The 22,157-nt window shown below is 40.3% G+C and overlaps 1 protein-coding gene across 3 annotated transcripts in view; it reads left to right on the top strand.

Annotated features, from left to right (window-relative positions):
* Positions 1–22,157, top strand: part of plcb3 (phospholipase C, beta 3 (phosphatidylinositol-specific)) — a 258,088-nt gene that overhangs the window by 15,591 nt on the left and 220,340 nt on the right. The gene's annotated exons all lie outside the window — the stretch shown is intronic.

The raw sequence follows: 22,157 nt of genomic DNA, 5'->3' as shown, positions 1-22,157 counted from the left end.
CATCTGTTATCTGTATGTAGATATAAGGAAGATCCATCAATTGCTGAACCTGCTTAATCCCATGGGACCTATCCTGGTAGCACTAGGAGCAAACAGGAACCATCTCTGAGGGTGCTAGTTCATCAGAAGATACACTGATACATACCCATGCTCACTCATTCATATAGGGCCACTTTAGAGTCACAAGATTTCCAAAACACACACATCTGAGATAGATTAATTAGTTGGAGCAACACACTTACACAGACATGGGGAAAAATTCATAATCCACATAGGACTGAGGCAGCCCTGGTAACTGCTGAGCCAACATGTTGCACAGCGTGAAAGACACAATATAAAATAATGACAGACTGACCATGAATGAATGTAGTTCTACAACTACATTGACTTTATTGATGTATAGTTTTTTTTTTTAAATTCTAATAATGGAGAATATTGCTGAAAGTACTTTGAGATAGCTTTCAGTATTAAAAGTACTGTATAAATAAAGGCTGAAGTGTGTTCTGTTTTATTTTTCCCCACACTAGAATACTCGTTTCTGGTTGTCAGTTTTCATGAAGTAATACAAAGTTGGTTTGATTTAACTGTGTATGCCCCTGATGAACCGTTTTTGTGCCTCATGAACTGTTTGGAAAAGTACTGGTTCAAAAGATGGATGGAGGTTTTCTTGACAGTCCTAGATTAATGATAAATTGGCTTAGCAAGACACATTTATATAAACAGTCAACAAGGCTTCTTGTTGTTTCTCCATGTGAATGTGGGCTGTAGGTGAGGTTCTGCTTTTTCATAGTACAGGATATTTAGCTGGAGAGACACAGTGACCATTCAAATTTTTTATCTTTTGAGCTTTCCAGACAAGTAGTTAAGAATTTCACTTGATTCCACTTTTACGTTGTCCTTCATACAAATACTTTGTCCATCCATTCGTGTATGGATTATCAAGCGTGCTTAATCCATTTCAAGGTAGCAGGGCTGGAGCCTGTCCTATAGTCAGATGCAGCTCTGGACAAAAACAGCATTTAATTGGAACTGCTTATTTGCTGGTCAAGTTCCAGGCATTGTAGAGTACAATAGGGCTTGCTACAGACATTTCAGTTAAAGTTTGTTGTTTATTCATTTGTTTTTTTTGGTAACTGGTTAAGGTTGTGGTGGTAAAAGCTTATTGGTTCAGTCCAAATTGATTTTTTTGTTTTGAAGTGGGCATATTTAAGGTTAGCTTTGTCTACCACATGGACCTCTTTTCACCAGAACTCTTATAATTGAAAAGCCAGCCCCTTGACTTCTCCCACTTGTCCTACAGTTTTTATTGCTTCCTTATCAATATTGTGCCCTTATTATGACACCTGCATCGACTTTCTTGATATTCAAAAATGTACAGATTGAGTGAAGGACTTTAAAATCTCCCCATTTGTACTGTATACTGCCTTTCTTAGTGAGCACCAACCTAAAGTAAAATGGAGGATTAGTTTAAAAATCTCTTTATTCTTTTTTTCTCACCGAGCCATCTATCCATTTTCTAACCTGCTTATTCAGTTTGGGGTCCGAGGGAAGCAGCACCTATCTCAACAAAACTGACTATAAGGTGAGAAATAACTCTGACAAGATATTACAGGATGTGGCCACTTATATAAAGATGCTAATTAAACAGAACTTCATTTGTTTAGATTGTTGAGAGGAAACCAGAGTATCTGGAGATAAAACAAGGAGGGCATGGGGAGAACATGCAGTCACAGATAGTAAGTGGGTACTGAATTTGAATGTTCTGTTATGTAACAGTGTTAAACACTGCACCACCATGAACCCTTACCCATTTTTGTGTTTTGTGCTTCACTGACACAGAAGTAAGAATATGGATTTGAACCTGCAGCCTTGTTGTTTTCAGCCTATAGCTTAGCCATTAATACTGCTCTCTGGTGTTAAATCTGTAGTGACACTTCGTGGAATTGCCTGTGGTTAATAAATAACCACTGATCTGCACAAACCAAAGCCTTGCCAGGTGCTTGCAAGGGAGAGCCAGTATGTCCAGGAAACAGGATGGTGCACTTGTTCAAGGAATCTTTTTTGTTTTGTTTAGTCTGAGGTAATGAGCTTTCCTTTCTAAAGTTAATATTCTCGCCCACTCTCCCCTTTTTATTTAAACAGCGGAAGAGATTCCATCCTTTGGCTGTCTGTTTTCAATCTGCTCTTCTGTGGCTGGATGGGCTCCAGGATCAGAAAGCCAGCTGCTAAATGACTTGGGAGATGTGGCCAGGCATGTTGATGCTGTCGCTCGGGCCACCCTGGGGTAATCCAGCTTTTGCCTCCACTTGTTTCAGCTGGGGAGCAGCATTTTGTAAAAGTGAACTTGGCACTCTGGCCCTCTCTTCACCTGTCTCAGTCCAAGAGCTGCTGCTCATTCATCCCTGGCCAAGCACCATGCACTCTGTTCGCCTCTTGTTTTAATTTATTTATTTCCTGTTTTCTTCTTTTAATTCTGTCAATTCTGTTTGAGGGAAAGTCCAAGAACTTGGCATGAGTATGCATACATATGAGCCAAATGTGTTTTGTGAAATTTGTGGGAACAGGCTGAGTAGTGGGCGGCATGCTTGTGCTATGTGGTTAGCGCTGCTGACTCACAACTCCGGGGGTCTGGGTTTTGACTTTCCTGCCTGGTAACTGTGTGGGGTTTGCATGTTCTCCATATGTCTGAAAACGTTTAGATTTATTGTCTTGTGTACATAGTACAATGAAATTCGTACTTGAATGTGCTTTTTAGAATCGTGACAGAACTACAATACCAGCAAAACACAGCTTACACAGAATGCAACATATACAGTATATACAATTTTATATACAGTATACATAACATATAATAAGAGCACATGCAGTATTTTATGTTATATGATTTTATCTAGGTGCTACAGTTTCCTCACGCTTTTCTGAGATGTATGGCTTAGTTTGATTGGCAAAGTTACATTGTCCTTGTCAGAGGATGTGTGCATTGCGTCCTGTATTAGGCAGTCATCTTATCTGGGATTGATTTGTGCCTTGTGCCTGATGCTGCTTAGGTTGAATGCAGCTGCAGTTTCAGATAATGGATGGCTGTAGTTTCCTTACATAGCTTGGCAGTGCTAAGATCAGTGCTGCTGTGTTCAGTTGCCATCTCCATTACTGTCTATGTGATGCTTTCCTGTTCTCCCCACATCCCATTCTTCTAGGTTCATCATTTCCACCCTCATCCCACGTGCATTAGACTGATTGCCAACTCTAATTCTAGAGGAAGACCTGACATTGAGTCTTAAATGCCAGGATAGGCAGCTAATTGCTAAGTGATTGCTTTTCTTCCACTGCACAATGTTAATAGGCTGGGATATGAGTTACCAGTGCTGTTTAGCAAACACCAAAGTCACTTTTAGAAACTTCATTCCTCAACCTGTAGGTAAGGCAGCACTAAGCACTGTGACATCAACAGCTATTCTGTAACACAATAGCTTAAATTCTTCTTAACTTGAATGGACTTGGAATAACAGGGCAGAAGGGAAAGTCTGAACAGTTTTTAAAAGTGACTTTAAAAGTTTTTAAAGATAATTACTATTCCATGTGATCTACAAAACCTTCCTTCTGACTTTGAACCACTCAAGTTGGGGGCAGAGTGGTAGCATTGCGATTAGTACTGTATATGTACATGCAATATAGATTTGTAAGTGTTTTATAAACACATACACGCACACACTGTTTGCTGTGTTGTGATTTTTGTTCTTATGAATTTATCAACATTTTGACTTGTGGGTAGAAACTGTCCCTTATTCTATTGATCTGAGTTTCAATAGTCCTGTAAAGTTTGCTATGGAAGAGTGAGAAAAGTGACTGGGCCTGATGGCTGAAGTCTTGGTTTATACTGTTTACTTTTCTGAAGCAGCATCTGTTATACATGTCTTAAATAGAAGGTGGCAGGTTGCTGGTAGTATTTTGTTTTGCCTATACTACTTTCTGCAGTGCTTTACAATCTTTAGCTGAGCAGGTGCTGTGTCAGGATGCACCCAGGAAGGATGGACTCCACTGTGCACCTTTAAAAGTATGTGAGGACGTCTAGAACAAGCAGAGATGCTGGGGAGCCTTTTTGACAAAAGATAAGATGTGTTGTGTCCACTTCATCTCATTGGAGATAGTCACCTCAAAAAATGTAAAGGTATACAGTTTTCATGAGTCTTCTCCAGATTTCTTGTCATATCCTAGGTTAACCGGTGACTTTATTTGAGTTTTGTTGATGCAGGAGAAACAGTGCTGTGTAACAGCCATTTTGTGTGCTTATATCTATCTGCCTTGTGACAAGTGCTACTGTACATTGCTACCTTCTGTCTGCAATTGACCCTGCAAAGGACAGAGAATTTCCACCATAAACAAATGTTTTATATCCTTGGTAAAAAAATGAGTTTCTGGCATTGTTTAATCTGCATTCTGTCTTTTAACCAATATGTTATTAATAATTTTTTCCGATTTTGTATCGGTTGGAATTTACAGGGACTCCGAGTAGGGATGATTTCCACACTGTTCATTGATGCTGTCAAATATCATTTCTTCTCGCATGTATTGACAGCCTGGGGATCAATCACCTGTTAACACATGTCAGGTGGCAAGCAGAAGAACAGGGCATTTTAAAGGGCACTTTAGGCAGTCCCCTATGTGCCTGGTGCTTGGTGGAAAGGCACTAAGTTTATGAGAGTATACGTAATGTGTAGATAAATCGGAGCAGGTGGCAGTGAATGAGGGATCCTCCTTCAACAATTTTGACTAAAAAGCTGCGTGGTGGGGAGCGTTTATCATCATGCAGTAACTACTTGATGACATCTACAATGATAAGATGTTTTAACACACATTTCTTGTTGCAAATTTTCACAGAGAACACTATCATCTTATTAATAGTTTAAATCCACCCACTAATTTTTAATTATAGTGAAGTTCTGACATATTTTAAACTATTTTCTAGCTCTTGTTTTATTAAAATTTAGTGCTTTTTCCAGGGAGATAACACTTCACAGACTTGCACAATATCTTCAAGTTTGTGTACTTGTTAAACTGTTCTGTCATGTTTTCTGTTTCTCGTGTAATTTTAAAAAATGGACACCACTTTCATTTTGAAAAGAAATGACATAGTGATGTGTTTTTGTATAAAATGTATTGTATTCCACATTAATATGTTTCTGCGTAGAATATGTTGTGTTTCACATCCCATATATAGCACTAACTTCAACGCGCTTTGAATTAGCTTGCACATTTACTACTTCCTTTGTTTAAGTAAACCTGTTTTCATTTGGATGACCAAGATGCAGTATTTTCTGTAATAGCGAGTTCTACTGAGGCCTTGTCCACCATAGACATCCATACTATGCAGCAATATTAAATCTGGTTTATCCAATTACAGAATATTCCACATTCTGAAAAAAATTAAATAAGTAACAGGTCAGTACACAATGTGACAGGTTTGTCGTACCATTTTATCTTTTCTTGTTACTGAGTTTATTTAGTGGCAACGGAAGAAAACAAAATCACTGTAAGGCAACATTTCTGTGATTTCTGTATGCAAATTGTGCTAGAGTGCCCAATTTCTATAGGTAAGTCCATCCATTCTTCAGAACCTTTTTGCTTTAATTCTAGGGTCTCGGGAATCTCTTCTGACAGCATAGGAAACCACTCAGAATGGGGTGGCATTCTCCGAAAACGTAACTTGATTACATTGCACTGTTTTGTTAACACTTCCCAGGTTCTTTCATTGTAGTCGATAGCCTAAGCCTGTGAACAACATTGAACAATTTGTTAGTCTTTTGATAAGTGAGCCACTGTAAGTGCTTCATTTATTTCTATACATCATACTTCCATATAAAAAATCAGTATAATCCCAGGAACCCATCTCATCTGAAACAATTGTTGTGTTTAAACTAGTGGTTAGAGCCAGCATTTAAAAATGTTTTTTATTTTGATCAAAAGGAGTTGTAGAAAGTGTTAATGGTGCTGCTGGGATAGGCACCCACTCCTTTGCTGCTGTACTTATATTAGTAAATGGAAGGGTGATGTGAACAGATGAATGAAATATAGCTTATTCATCCAGTCATATTTTCTACCCACTTTTGCTCTGCTCAGTATGTCAGGCTAAAACAAACCAGCATTGCTGTTGGGGCAATTTTGAAAAGGCTGTGGGGCACATGTCTTGTTGTTGCTTTTAGTTAGTTTAGTCAGTTTTTATTTAAACATGCTGCATTCAGTTTGGTGGTTTTTCATCAAGTTTTCTGAAGTTCTCTCCTGTTGATCTTTACCTCTGTATTTTTTGTATGTTGGTTTCTGTGCTCTGCTGCTACATCTTGGCTTTCTGTTGCATCAAGTCTGTATAAAATCAATTGTACCAGAGGATTTGAGTCCAAAGCCTAGATGATGAGAAAAGTGTGCCAGCTAAGAACAAAAGCATCTGTAAAAACATTGGAAGTCAAAATGCTTAAAGAACAAGGAATCTTTGCCAGTCAGTGTGCACCACTAAGACAAACTAAGAAATTGCTGCAGAATTGGCAGCAAGAGGCAGAAGCCACAAAACACTGTGTTCCTCTCATCACATTCAAGCATCATGGCACAATTTTATCCACGCCATTACCACAAATGCTATTTCCAAAGATTATTTATCATAGTGTTCTATTTTGGCTCTTCATTTCTTGTTACATATTTTAATATTGTTATATGATAATTAAGTATGGCAACAGAGAAAGAATAAAAGAATTGTCGTAGTGCAGTGTCCCTCAGGGTTACCTCAGGTGAAGTCAAACAGAGTGCTTTAGGTTTATTTTATTACATGGTGTGCCCTCCACCTGATATATGCATATTTGTTTCTGGGATTGTGCAAAGATGGAAATTGGTGTCACAAAGTGACATTTGACAGAATGAATGGTAGGTACTACAAGACATTATTGTTGCCTTTTTATGTGATCCTTCTTAGGTTTTTATTTTTGAGCTGCTGACTTAAAATCTCAGAATTAACTGCAAGTGCGAGTATGGATGTAGTATTCCAGCCTCTTCCAGAGCGCAGCCTGTCAGTGAGTGACCTGATCACACCGCTGAAGCTGATGGTCACCCTTTCAGACTTTATGACTACAGGGTGTTCTATAACTTTAGCAATCTATTTAAACAAAAGGTGAGTGGGTACGATGGGAGGCCTCTGCAGTCAGAACACTTTCTAGCTTTTTCTCATTAGGGTGTAAGTAATTGTGTTTGAACTCTAAACCCTGTTTATTGCAAGTCCATTATCTCATTGCCAATAACTGGAACATTTTTCCATCGGGTGTACTTAATGGTTTAGCTTGCCCATCCATGTGTGATTAGTAGGTTTAGCAAAACCGGTAAACACAATTGTATGGCAAACGTCTTGCCTTTGTTGCAGCAATGACACTATCACCATTTATATCACTAATAATACTTGCCGACAGCAGTCTTGAGTACGTTCAGTTGAATCTGTAAATCACAAGAAAGTGCCAATGTGAACACATGATATAGTTTGATGCATTCTGAGACTTTTAAGTAGTGTGGTAAAGTGACGTCCACGGCTGATTGGCGTCTTTTACATAAATAATCGTGAGACTCGTGTCTTCAGGTGGGTGCATGGTACTGGAGTGAGAGTGGTTCCCGTGTGCGATGCTGGAGCGGATGGCCCTTCACTTAGTGCATAAGTACAGGATCGCCCGTGACCCTAATTGGCACTGGGAGCTGCTGATTTCAGCAGTGTGCCATGTCCCTTCTTTAAAAGGGAAGCACAAGTGCAGGAAGGAAAGAAAAAAAGAGAAGGGAAAAGAAGAATCAGAATGGAAAAGGGGAATCAAAAGGAAAAAGTCTGGAGGTTAAAAGATGGAGAGAGAGAAAAGGCAGGAACGAGGTAGAGGTTTGATGCAAGTGAACGGATGAAAGGCAGAGAAAGTAGACAGCCGGGAGGAAGTCCCTCGGAGCATGCAGATGGCGCTCGGGGACTGATAGCCACTCCAGCTGAGTGACCTGGAAGCTGGAGTGGCCAAAGCGCCGCTCTGTCTTTGTGACTCGCTGGAGAGAGGCAGCGCAGCTGCAGGGGGGTTAGGCTGAGAGAGGCGTTCTGCGTGTGGTGCCATGGCTCATAAGGATTTAAGCCTGGTAGTGGGAATCAGAGGCTCGATGGGATGCTCTGCCTGGAACCAGAGAGGGCTACAAGGAGCCTGAGCCAAGTAGCAGCACTGAAGGTGGGGTGATCTGTTGGATAGGCACCTCTTTGGCTGCAAGGACCCATTTGGGTTAAGTCAAGGAGATGGCAGTTTTAAGGACTGCATCTGGGCTCATGGTTTTTTAAAGAGAGCTCCGTGCCTGTGTTTTAATCTTGTTTTAAAGGAGTATTTATTTGACTGATTTTTAACCTCCACATCTCACCGTTTTTTATGGATAATTTATTTATTGGACATTTGATGCACTGCACAACTATTGGATAATATTATTTTGATTTGTTTTAATAAAATGACTGAGCACTTTTCACTGTCTCCTTGCTGGGTGTGTTTGTCCTCATCTGCTTAGCTCATCCTGGTCTTGACTATCGACAGTGTCGGGTTCTAGAGGTTCCCACAATATAAGAGGAAGTGTGGAGGCACCCTGCACCATCACAAGAGTTTGTAATTGAAGCCTGTTCTTGGCCCTTAATGACCATGTCACATTACATGACTTTTCCAGGGATTTTCAGTCGTAGCCTTCATTTATATAAGCGATTTGGAGTCCATCAGCGGTGTGTTCCTGTGAAGCCAGGTTCATATGTATAAGAGGTGCCAACAAGTGAATTCTCATCCAGAAGTACAATGTTTATAGTGCAGAGTTGAGGAATAGGAAATGTCAGCATGGTGGACTTGACAAGCAGAAGGGACATTCGTCTGTCTGATGTCTTGTGTTATATATTCCATGGCAGAATTGAATAAAGAATAAAAGGGGCAGAGATTGTGGCTGAACTCACAGAACCAATGAACCCTTCATGTAGCACGGACTCTGTCAGGCAGCCCGCTGTTTACTGTCACAAAAATGTGGGAGCATGACTGTGCTACAGGGTTGACACACAGTCAGTAAATGTGACATGGCCAGTGATTTTAAGTTATCTAAATTGACATTATCCGGTGACACATTCAGTAACTCAGTTGGCAAATCTGACATACCCAACAAATAGATATCTCATATTGTGCTATCAGCTTTATTTTTTAGTGTTCCCTAGGATGCATCTTAAGAGTAAATTTTTTACATTTGTATGTTGATGATACTTTAACATCTGTTTAAAGCTGATAACAGTGAACTGGCATTTTCTCTGTAAGACAAAGGCTATGTCATATTCTCTTATTAAACTGGTAAGGCAAATGTTGTACTGTTAGGAGCTCTTGGTTCTGTGTCCAAAAAATGGCTGAAAAACATAACATCACGTTCTGAAAGCTGCTTAGTAAAATTTAGTGTTGCAGACGGGCCACTGCATATTCTGACAGCATCAGGAGTAAAGCAGGAACCAGCTCTGTACAGATTGGCAGTTGCAGGGCTCCCTCACATAAACACTTACCTACATAGGCGTACAGTATGTAGAATATCCAGTTTACCAAACATGCATCTTTAGGATGGTAAAAGTTACACCGACTCGGGAAAGAAAGCGCAAACTCCACTCCACGCAGACAATGACCGAGTGTTGGATTCAAACCTATAAACAAGATCCATAAACCTGCATATGAGTGAGTGTGGCCTGGCTGGGTTTCTAATAAGGCCGACTCTGGCCTCTTTCATTCCTGAACAGGATTAAGTGGGTTTAATAATTGGATGGATAAATAATTTTTTTTATTTTAAGAAAATCTTTAAACCGGTTGATCTGACTTATAGTTGTGAGTTGGCTGTAAATGATTAGACTGATTCATCATGTTAGAAATTCTCTCCATTACCTGCATGAAAGTGTCATTTTATAGAAATACCTTCATGTGCTAACCCAAAATAATTTAACTAAACATGACTTGAACGCCTGTATATCACTGCACGAATCAAACCAATTTTTTTAAATCCTGCAAGACTTAACTTTAAAGTGCAAAAGTTCCAATACTCTTTAAAGGCAAAAAAATAAAACTTTTGTCATTGCCAAATTTATCTGATTATTGATTTCATTCAGACATAAAAATTACATGATTTATCCATGCCTTGAAAGTGAGATTATGTGAGCAGTCAGTGAGCATGCGCCTGTACAGGCTACACTGGGCACAGAGCAGGACCCAACCTGAGATGGGCCGCCATGCTCACACACATTTACACTTATTTCAATTTAGGGTCCTCAGATAATCTAGCCTGTATGTCTTTGAGATCTAGAAGGAATTCCAGAGTATTCCAAGGAAGCTCCACAAAAGCAGTACTAGCTATAGTGGTTTTACAGCAGGTAGATATTGAGACACATTGTAAAGGGCTCTGTACCGAGTCTACAATGGTGATGAAATGAGCTACTCCACATGTTTAATCAAAAATTAAGAATATATAGGTAGTGTTTCCAAACCTCCGCATTAGTCAGACATTTGTGTTGCTTAGCATATAATGCATTCATTTTTAAAACTCTAAAACTGCATACCCAATTGAAAAAAATTGAATCAGCAATCTTTCAATTTGTATTTTTCTTTGATTGCTGGAAGTGACAGTAAAGTGGATTATCATAAAAACTGAAATGTAATTAATGTATGGAAATCATATCCAATGACACACATTTGAATGGTGTCAGAATGATACGGTTGCAGTGTTTTGCTGTGAGTAATTCATGCAGTTACAATCATTTCAGTTTAATAGCCTATTCTGGTTTAGTACACAGGCATAAAGAATAATATTTATGTGATGCATCTTGAAAGCACCCGGTGATTTTACAAGAGCTCTCAAATTTTGGATCAGCTTTCATCTGACATGTTTAATTTCAAAAAGTCATCCTTAATACTTGGACAAATAAAAAGCAGGTTGAATTTGGAAATTTTAAAGCTTTAGGGACATTAAATTTGAATTAGACTTGTATTACTTGCAGAGTATTACTCTGCAGTTAATGTTATTAACCAAGTACTGTAATGTTTTCTCCATATAGTGATACAAACATAACCACAAATGCCACAAACCTGACAAAGTTAATTCCAGATAAGCTTGATTTAAAAAGTTTGTTGTTACAAGAGCAGCTTTAAAGAATCGTGTAAATAAATATATTCTGAGTAATCTTTATATCATCCATTCATATTGCACTGTTTTTTTTTTTTTTAGTTTTTTTGATATTTTTAAAATCAAGTTATTGATATTAAGTGTTATTTAATTTTGAACAGAAAATGTCAACGAATAAATGAAGTATGTTCACAAGATAAGTCAGGTAGACAAAGATGATGTCTTTTTTTTTTAATGAACACAATATCCTTCCCCTGTATTTGTTGTTACATTAGGGGTGAATAAAATTCAGGCCCTGAGTGGTTGTTTTGGTTCGTCATACTGGTTTATGTAATATGCGTGTCTCCTTAATAAGCCTCTTTATGCTCTAATCCAGGGGTGGGCAAAGTCGTTCCTGGAGGGCCACAGTGGTTGCAGGTTTTGTTCCAACCCAATTGCTTAATAAGAAACACTTATTGCTCAAGTAATGCTTCTGCTTCATTTTAGTTGTCTTGCTCCTTAAGATTTTAAACATTGATTGCTTATTTTAGTCATAAACAGCTCTTTTCTAGGATTTTAAGCAATAAGATGCAAATGACAAAAGAAACCAGCATTTATCCATTTAGCAGCCTTCCATTTACTCCTGTGTGTATTTATTGTGCACTATTTGGTTTAATTAAATACTTAGAAGGAAAGTGAAGAGAAAAAAGTGAAGGACTGAGAATTCCTCATCCATTTTGGACTTCAAATCATTTGGAGACTGGGAAAAAAAATATGAGAATGACCTGACATGGCAGAGTTAAAGCACTAACAAGCCATGAAATTAAGTTATTGACAAGGATTGTTTTCTAAGTAAGCAACTAGGCTGGAACCTGCAACCACTATGGCCCTCTAGGACTGACTTTGCCCACCCCTGCTTAAACTCGGTCCCTGACGCCAGGATTTCTGGTACTCTTTTAAACACATGTCGGCTGAGGAATTGAATTTGCAGCAAATCCATCCATCCATCCATCCATCGTCCAACCCGCTATACCCTAACACGGGGTCACGGGGATCTGGTGGCGCCAATCCCAGCCAACACAGGGCACAAGGCAGGAAACAAACCCCGGGCAGGGCGCCAGCCCACCGCAGGGCACACACACACACACACACACACACACACACACACACACCTACACACCTCAATTTAGAATTGCCAGTGCACCTAACCTGCATGTCTTTGGACTGTGGGAGGAAACCAGAGGAAACCCACAAAGACACTGGGAGAACATGCAAACTCCACGCAGGGAGGACCTGGGAAGCAAACTCAGATCTCCTAACTGCGAGGCTGCAGCGCTACCCACTGCACCACTGTCCAATCCTCTCTGCAAACTCAAAACCCTGAGCAGATTGATTAACCTGCCTTGATCTCTCTTTCCATAAAATGTGCTTAGGTAGCCTCACTTTTAACACTCTAAGGTGTTCAGCAGTAAAAATCATTTTATAAAACACTGTTTGTTTTTCTTGCGTTCTAATTTATCTGTTAGGGGTCATACACTAAATTTACAAGTCCCTACTTTTGTACTGTTAACTTTTTTTGTTGTTGTAATTTCTGCTGTGTTCTTTAAACCACAGCTCCCTCCAAAAGGAAGAACACAGAGGTTTGAAATTTTACAAAAAAAAATTGATAGTGAAATAAGCAACACAGTTCTTTGTCATTCTGCTGATTAATTGCTTAGTAAAGAGTGTCCTCTTTGGTGCTACATGTGTACCTCAGAAGATATCTAGTCCTGAATCCTGCAGCTCAACTGTGCATGAGCTGCAACCTGTTTGGAAATTCCTCAGGATTTCTTTATTCTGTTTGCACAGATTTGCTGTAAGCTCATCTATTACTCTTCACATGAAAATATCATCAAGGACAGCCATGTGTTTTCAGACAGGGAACAGATGCATTCTATTGTTGGGTGGGAGTTATTTTTTTTTTTTTTAATATCTACAAGGGTACTTCAAAAAGTCACGTAATTACACCACATGCACTTGTATGTTTATTGTTAGGCATCTGCGTCGTTCCATCACAACATTAAAACATCCATCCCATCAGTGCAAGTCGTATAACGAAGGTGTTCAGCACATCATCATCAGTTATAGATTTGTGTTTTTTCAAAGGACCTAAGACCTGGAAATCACTTGGTGTGAGTTCTTTGCTCTGAGGTAGCTGGTCCATCACCTCCCATGCAACGTATTTTGCATTTTGTGTCCAATGTTCTTAACAGCTCCTTGAATCCTTCTTTCTCTACAGTACAAACAGGTACTGCACCTCAGTAAGTGTGTTCTTCAGATTCTAAGTGAAGTGGTGATATTTCAGTGGAAATGGAGCCATTTAAATGACCCAGTGAAAATTTACTTTCACTTTCAGTTTAAACAAAGAGAGGAGTAACATCTCCTTATTAAAATTCCATATTATAAAACCACTGATTTTTTTAAATCCATCCATCCATCCATCCTCTTCCGCTTATCCGAGGTCGGGTCGCGGGGGCAGCAGCTTAAGCAGAGATGCCCAGACTTCCCTCTCCCCAGCCACTTCTTCCAGCTCTTCCAGGAGAATCCCAAGGCGTTCCCAGGCCAGCCGGGAGACAGTCCCTCCAGCGTGTCCTGGTTCTTCCCCAGGGCCTCCTCCCAGTTGGATGTGCCTGGAACACCTCACCAGGTAGGCGTCCAGGAGGCATCCTGGTCAGATGCCCGAGCCACCTCATCTGACTCCTCTCGATGCGGAGGAGCAGCGGCTCTACTCTGAGCTCCTCCCGGATGACTGACTTCTCACCCTATCTTTAAGGAAAAGCCCAGACACCCTGCAGAGGAAACTCATTTCAGCCGCTTGTATTCGCGATCTCGTTCTTTCGGTCACTACCCATAGCTCATGACCATAGGTGAGGGTAGGAACGTAGATCGACTGGTAAATTGAGAGCTTTGCCTTACGGCTCTGCTCTTTTTTCACCATAACAGACTGATGCAGAGCCTGCATCACTGCGGATGCCGCACCGATCCACCTGTCCATCTCACGGTCCATTCTTCCCTCACTCGTGAACAAGACCCCGAGATACTTGAACTCCTCCACTTGGGGCAGGATCTCTCCCCCAACCCTGAGAGGACACTCCACCCTTTTCCGGCTGAGGACCATGGTCTCGGATTTGGAAGTGCTGATTCTCATCCCAGCCGCTTCACACTCAGCTGCGAACCGTTCCAGAGAGAGCTGAAGATCACGGCCTGATGAAGCAAACAGGACAACATCGTCTGCAAAAGGCAATGACCCAATCCTGAGTCCACCAAACTGGACCCCTTCAACACCCTGGCTGCGCCTAGAAATTCTGTCCATAAAAGTTATGAACAGAATCGGTGACAAAGGGCAGCCCTGGTGGAGTCCAACTCTCACTGGAAACAGGTTTGACTTACTGCCGGCAATGCAGACCAAGCTCTGACACCGGTTGTACAGAGACCGAACAGCTCTTATCAGGGGGTCTGGTACCCCATACTCCCGTAGCACCCCCCCACAGGATTCCCCGAGGGACACGGTCGAATGCCTTTTCCAAGTCCACAAAACACATGTGGACTGGATGGGCAAACTCCCATGCACACTCCAGGATTCTGCTAAGGGTGTAGAGCTGGTCCACTGTTCCGCGACCAGGACGAAAACCACACTGTTCCTCCTGAATCCGAGGTTCGACTATCCAACGGACCCTCATCTCCAGAACCCCCAAATAGACTTTTCCAGGGAGACTGAGGAGTGTGATCCCTCTGTAGTTGGAATACACCCTCCGGTCCCCCTTTTTAAAGAGGGGGACCACCACCCCGGTCTGCCAATCCAGAGGCACTGTCCCTGATGTCCATGCGATGTTGAAGACAGTCCTACAACATCCAGAGCCTTAAGGAACTCCGGGCGTATCTCATCCACCCCCAGGGCCTTGCCACCTAGGAGTTTTTTTGACCACCTCGGTGACCTCAGTCCCAGAGATGGGAGAACCCACCTCAGAGTTCCCAGGCTCTGCTTCCTCATTGGAAGGCATGTTAGTGGGATTGAGGAGGTCTTCGAAATACTTTCCCCACCGACCCACAACGTCCTGAGTCGAGGTCAGCAGCGCACCATCCCCACCATATACGGTGTTGACACTGCACTGCTTCCCCCTCCTGAGACGCCGGACGGTGGACCAGAATCTCCTTGAAGCCATCCGAAAGTCGTTCTCAATGGCCTCTCCAAACTCCTCCCATTCCCGAGTTTTTGCCTCAGCAACCACTGAAGCCGCATTCCACGTGGCCTGCTGGTACCTATCAGCTGCCTCCAGAGACCCACAGGACAAAAAGGTCCTTTAGGACTCCTTCTTCAGCTTGATAGCATCCCTCACTGCCGGTGTCCACCAACGGGTTCGGGGATTGCCGCCACGACAGGCACCGACCACCTTACGGCCACAGCTCCGGTCAGCCGCCTCAACAATAGAGGCACGGAACATGGCCCATTCAGACTCAATGTCCCCCACCTTCCTCGGGACTTGGTCGAAGTTCTTCCGAAGGGGGGCCCCGGTGACCCGCGTCCGGGCAAGGGAAAACGTTGTCCAGAGTTTTTTAAATGTTAATGCAAAATGAAAGTGGTATGTGCTGAATTTTCAGAATTATTTTAAAAAGGCCGTTCAATTCACTTACTAAATGCAAAATACAAGCTCAGAATGAAAATAAAATAACTAATGATGCAGTTTACCCCATAACTGATTCATGAACATTGAATAATTCACATAAAAGAAAACTATGAAGGCTGTGGTTTTGATTCCTACGTGTAACATTTCAATACAGAGCAGAGACGCTAAAGTGAACGGAAGAGAGCTTACGATGAGCAGCAATATCAGTTTTCATGCGAGTTACAGGCTAGTGTAGTTACATGCACTTTGCCAGTGGTCAGATATTTTGAGGTCATAAATTAAGGAGACGAAAGTGTGTCCTTTAATTCTATAAGTTGCTGCACCTATTATCGCTTTCCAGTTGTTGCTTGGTTTGCATGTATGGTATGCAATAGAACAGCAAATATTTTATGGAGCTTGTCTTAGCAGGGATGCATTATTTCCTGGGGAGATAGAAGGCCACAATTCAAGTGCCACACGTGCCTGCATGACCTTTTTGTATGCATTAGTGTAATTTATCTTTAGATGTTGTAGTGCTTTGAACTGTTTGTCATGGTAAAACCAAATCATTTCCAAAGAGCAGCACTAACCCTGCCTGTTGTAAATTCTCCCTCTTCGTATCCTCCTTCTTTTTTTTTTTTCTCTTTCCACACTCATTACCACCAGGCATCATTGGTGAAGTTGATACAGTCATGCTTAGAACGAGTGCTGAACATTTTCTGATTTTTATTTATTGTCCAGAGGACGTATTGCATATTGATGTTTTTGTAATTCCTGAATCGAATTAAAAATTTGCTGCATTGACCAAGAATATGGTAAATTAATTTTATTAACATTGCAGTACTTTAGATAAAACAATCAAAAAGAAGTGTATAGATGCTGTTTTTATTCGTATGCAATGAAAGTTGTTGATAGTCAGCATATTCTGTTGTGTAATGTAATCTTAAATGTCTTATGAAATTTCATCTGTAAGGTGGTTTACGTTCCCGCTATTCAATTATTATTAATACATATTATTATTTAATTATTTGGCTACTTACAATATGTTAAGATGCAATTGGTTACATTTCTTTTTTGCTTTTCCAGTTGGAGTGCAGGAAGGTGAAGTGATTTGCTCTTAGTCGCACAGTGTCAGTTACAGGATTTGAACCCAGAGCCTCAGGATTTGAACTCATAGGTCCATACCACTATGTGTAAAATCAGCCTGTTGTGCAATGATTATTCATCTTGTATTGGTCCTGTCCTCATTAATAGTCTTAGTCAGCCTTTTATGGTGAGCACTATCCGATGAGTTTTGTATTTTACAGCTTTTTTACAATAACTTTTTAAGTCAAATATTGTACACTGCTATTAATTGTAGACACATATTTGTCAGGATTCTTGTGTTGCTATGTTTCTTGCCTTACTCAAAGTCAATATGTGTACAGTTAGGTCCATAAGTATTAGGACAGTGACACAATTTTCATAATTTTGGCTCTGTGTACCACCACAATGGATTTGAAATGAAACAATCATTATGTGATTGAAGTGCAGACATTCAGCTTTAATTTCAGGGGTTTACCAAAAACATCATATGAGACATGTAGGAATGACACCCTTTTTTTTACATAACCCTCATATTTCCAGGAACTCAAAAGTTTTGGACAAACTAACATATTCATGAATATAATGATAATTTTCAATATTTAGTTGAAAATCCTTTACAGTCAATGACTGCCTGAAGTCTGGAACCCATGACCATCTCCAAGTGCTGTGTTTCCACCCTAGTGATACTTTACCAGGCCTTTACTGCAGATGTCTTCAGTTGCTTCTTGTTTGTTGGACTTTCTGCCATCGGTTTTGTCTTCAGTAAGTGAAATGCATGTTCAATTGGGTTTAGATTAGTTGATTGACTTGGCCATTGAAGAATATTTCACTTAATTTGCCTTGAAAAGCACTTGCTTTGCTGTCATAGTATGTTTTTGGTTCATTGTCCATCTGCACTGTGAAGCATTGTCGTATTAGTTTTGCAGCATTTGGTTGAATCTGAGCAGATAGTATAGTCATGTACACTTCAGAATTCATCCTGCTACTTCCGCCAGCAGTCATATCATCAACAAACACTAGTGACTGACTTCTGTTCTCTGAAATGCATGAACATGCCATAATACTGCCGCCAGCATTTTTCACAGATGATGTAATATTCATTGAATCATTATCCATTTCTTCTCTTCTTCAGAAGAACAAGAAAATTGTTCCAGATCAAGACAGGCGTTAAAAATGTTTTATAGAATCTATTGTGGTTATGTACAGAGCCAAAATTATGAATATTGTGTCATTGTCCAAATACTTATGGACCTAACTGTATGTTACTTTTTATGCTGAATGTTGAACGTTTTACAGGTCTTCTCATATTGGACACTGCATTTTTTCCATTTTCTAAGCTTATATAGTTCAGGTTTAGAATCTATAGCCTGGATCAATGACTACCATGGCAGCATCAAGGACAAGGAAGGAACCAACCCTAGACTGGGTGCCAGTTCATTGCAAGGCAAACTCAACTCAACCACAACCACATTCACTCATCCAGTGTTGATTTAGAATTGCCAGTTAACTTAATGTACATGTTTTGGGTGTGTGAGGTTAAAAATTAAGCATCCTCTTGCAGACACATGAAGGACTAGTAAACTCCACACAGACTGTGACTGAGCCTGAGATTTAGACCCATTCTCCTGAAGCTGCAAAGCAAAAATGATACAATAAGCTTTGCACATACAGCATTTGTGTATCTATGTCTGTATATTCTGTGTTGCCAGCAAATATGAAGTGTAGTGAGGAATTTCCTCTTCGAAAAGAAGGTAGACCACATCAGTGACAAAATATTGAAAGCATTTTCAGTTTTGCACCAGGAACCTAAAAAAAAAAAACTTCTTGACAAGTCTTAACTGCTGAGCTGCTATACTGAACAATGTGCTTTAGGCTTCTATGTGCTCTATATTTTTGAGGGGGGTGTACTGGTTTAGTTTCTATTTCTGTTGTACACTGTCTTCCTTCACATTTTATCAATAACAATACATCTTGATCACAGAAACAACAAGAAACAGTATTCCAGAGATAGATTAGGCACATTATTATTATAGCTCTATTTATGGCCATCAAGGCAGTGTTCCGCTCTCATTGCGATTACAGGATGTACAGAAAATTGATGTGAGAAGTTTCCGTTCGCTAATTAAGAAACTTCTCTAATTGGGGTGTATTATTAAAAAAAAATCTGGGACAATGATTAGATGCCTCCCTTTTTTTTGAAAAGCCCTGAAGATTTGGGGCTTGACGTGAAATTAATAATGAACCTCAGAGGACAGCAGTCGATTAGTGGAGTCTATTTTCTGAAGGAAGCGAGTGTGTGGTAGGGTGTCTGGGGAGATGCGTTCATTGTAGGAGAAAGAGAGAGGCGTACTGTAAAACTCGCAACCAGTGTTCAATCAAACATATGATCTCCCACTCCACTTGTCACTACCAAATGTAATATTTTAAATTAAGGTGTTCCCCCAGAAAAATGCTTTCATTTTTTTCCCACTTGATCCCTTCAGTTTACAGCCAGAACCTAAATCCAAACACATTTTTTTTAGTTCTTTTTTTTTTCCCCCTTTTTTTATTTGGATGATGGTGCTCAGTAAGATTATTTTGCTGACCAGTGGGTTGTCTGAGCTGTAAAGAAAGGGCTTACCAAGTGCCACTGTCCATAAAGCTCCCTGCTATAACCTGGATGTTGTTATTATAGCAGTATGTCCTCACAAGGGAATTTTCAATTCAATCTAATCATTTTGTTAACCTTCGCTTGGCAGATTTTATTACTCCTTTGGGTTATTGTATAGAAATTAATATTTTTACGTTGGAGAGAAGCTGTATAGAACAGTCTTCAGACTCATAGAGGAATTGACTCTTTGGTATTCTGCGTGTGAGGTATAACTTTTTGTACAGTCAATGGCCTGGGTTAGAAAGAATCTTGACCAATGTAAGCACAGGCACATGTTGTCAAAAACAAAAATGTCATATGGAGTCAAGGCATATATATATATATATATGCCTTATACAAATACAGTGGGTACGGAAAGTATTCAGACCCCCTTCAATTTTTCACTCTTTGTTATATTGCAGCCATTTGCTAAAATCATTTAAATTAATTTTTTTCCTCATTAATGTACACACAGCACACCATATTGACAGACAAAAAAAGAATTTTTGAAATTGTCGCAGAGTTATTAAAAAAGAAAAACTGAAATATCACATGGTCCTAAGTATTCAGACCCTTTGCTCAGTATTTAGTAGAAGCACCCTTTTGAGCTAATACAGCCATGAGTCTTCTTGGGAAAGATGCAACAAGTTGTTCACCCCTGGATTTGGGGATGCTCTGCCATTCCTCCTTGCAGATCCTCTCCAGTTCTGTCAGGTTGGATGGTAAACGTTGGTGGACAGCCATTTTTAGGTCTCTCCAGAGATGTTCAATTGGGTTTAAGTCAGGGCTCTGGCTGGGCCATTCAAGAACAGTCACAGAGTTATTGTGAAGCCACTCCTTCGTTATTTTAGCTGTGTGCTTAGGGTCATTGTCTTGTTGGAAGGTAAACCTTTGGCCCAGTCTGAGGTCCTTGGCACTCTGGAGAAGGTTTTTGTCCAGGATATCCCTGTACTTGGCCGCATTCATCTTTCCCTCGATTGCAACCAGTCGTCCTGTCCCTGCAGCTGAAAAACACCCCCACAGCATGATGCTGCCACTGCCATGCTTCACTGTGGGGACTGTACTGGACAAGTGATGAGAAGTGTCTGGTTGTCTCCACACACTGAGGAGAGGCAAGACACATGACAGCCCGCATGGAGTTTGCTAAAAGACACCTGAAGGACTCTGAGATGGTGAGAAATAAGGGTTAGGGTTAGGGTCTGATGAGACCAAGATAGAACTTTTTGGCCTTAATTCTAAGCGGTATGTGTGGAGACAACCAGGCACTGCTCATCACTTGTACCCACTGTATATGTATGTATGTGTATATAATATTGAATATTTAATTTTATTTTAGTTGATAATGCTTGTACTTAATGGACTGTGTAACACACTTGAGTCAAGTAGTAATGCCAAGAGTACTATGTAACATTTGATGTTGTATTAATATATTTGTGAGGCAGCTTTTTGGCTTTTAAAAGGTAAAGAAGGTTATTCACAGTCTGCCGTGGAGGTGTCAAGGGGTTGGGGTGGACTCAGTTGGACAAACCTTCATCTGATGAAAGGAAAATAAAAAGATGTCATTTCTGTTGAGATTTTTTAGGGTTCTGTGTTAGTTGTGTATATATAGTATTGTGACTTCCAGAAAACAACTCTCCCAAAATGCTGTATAGATGTGGTGAATATTTCTGTAGAATTGGATCATCCATTTCTTGAACCCACTTCATCCCGTTTTAGGGTCAGGTGGGGGTGGTGTCTACCTCAGCAACTTTAAGCAAATAGTAGAAGAAACCAGCCTTAGACAGGGTGACATCACATAGTACATCACAGAGCACACTCAAAGTTAAGAGTCAACAGTTGACCTTGCATGCGCATAGTTTGGATAGCAATTGGTACTGATAATCTTATGACTTGATCTTTGTCATTCTCTGAATCTGTGGTGAAATTTGAGTATGTTGTCACCAATCCAGTGTTAATTGCACAGACCTCCCCTATCTCTCCATCCGTTTACTGAACTGACTTATAAAAATTATTTAGTCACAGAAGACTGGAGTCTTTCCTGGCACTATTGGACAAAAAGCAAACAGGTACCCTGTTGGGTTGGCAATTTTCTCATGGCACACATGATCACTTTGGATAAACGTAAAGTTGCCAGTGAACATGCATATCTTTGAAATTTGGAGTCTAAAAGCAAAACACTGAAGAAGAAAATCCAGAAAGAATGTGCAAGTTCCATACAGACAAATGATTCAGTAAGATTAAGATCCAGTTGTGAGGCAGCAGTTGTAGCCACCCTACTAGTATGTCAATTGAATTAAAAACGTGGCACCTCAGGCTACGAAGCCAAGGTGCTTTACAGGTACAAAAATATAATACAGTCATACACTATTTATGTGCAGTTCCTGCATAAGCAAGATAAGTGACTTGATCAAGGTCACACAGTGAGTCAGTGACTGAACTAAAACGGCATCCTTGTGGTTTATAGACATCTGGGCCTCTTTGCTTGTTGGAAAAGTACAATAGGCAGTACATATTCTGGTAACATTTGTTATCTTTGAAATGGTGTTATTTTGGAATGCAAAAAATGTAGCAGTTGACACTGTTGTTGATTAATTTAAGCTGCACACCTTTTAGTATTCTGATAAGGAATGGCATGTGAAGCCAAGAGGAGGTGCTAAAGT

Source organism: Polypterus senegalus, chromosome 11 (genome assembly GCF_016835505.1).
Source record: "Polypterus senegalus isolate Bchr_013 chromosome 11, ASM1683550v1, whole genome shotgun sequence".
Taxonomy (NCBI): Eukaryota; Metazoa; Chordata; class Cladistia; order Polypteriformes; family Polypteridae; genus Polypterus; species Polypterus senegalus.
Note: the sequence above shows the minus strand (reverse complement) of the source record. Positions and strands in the feature narration are given on the sequence as shown.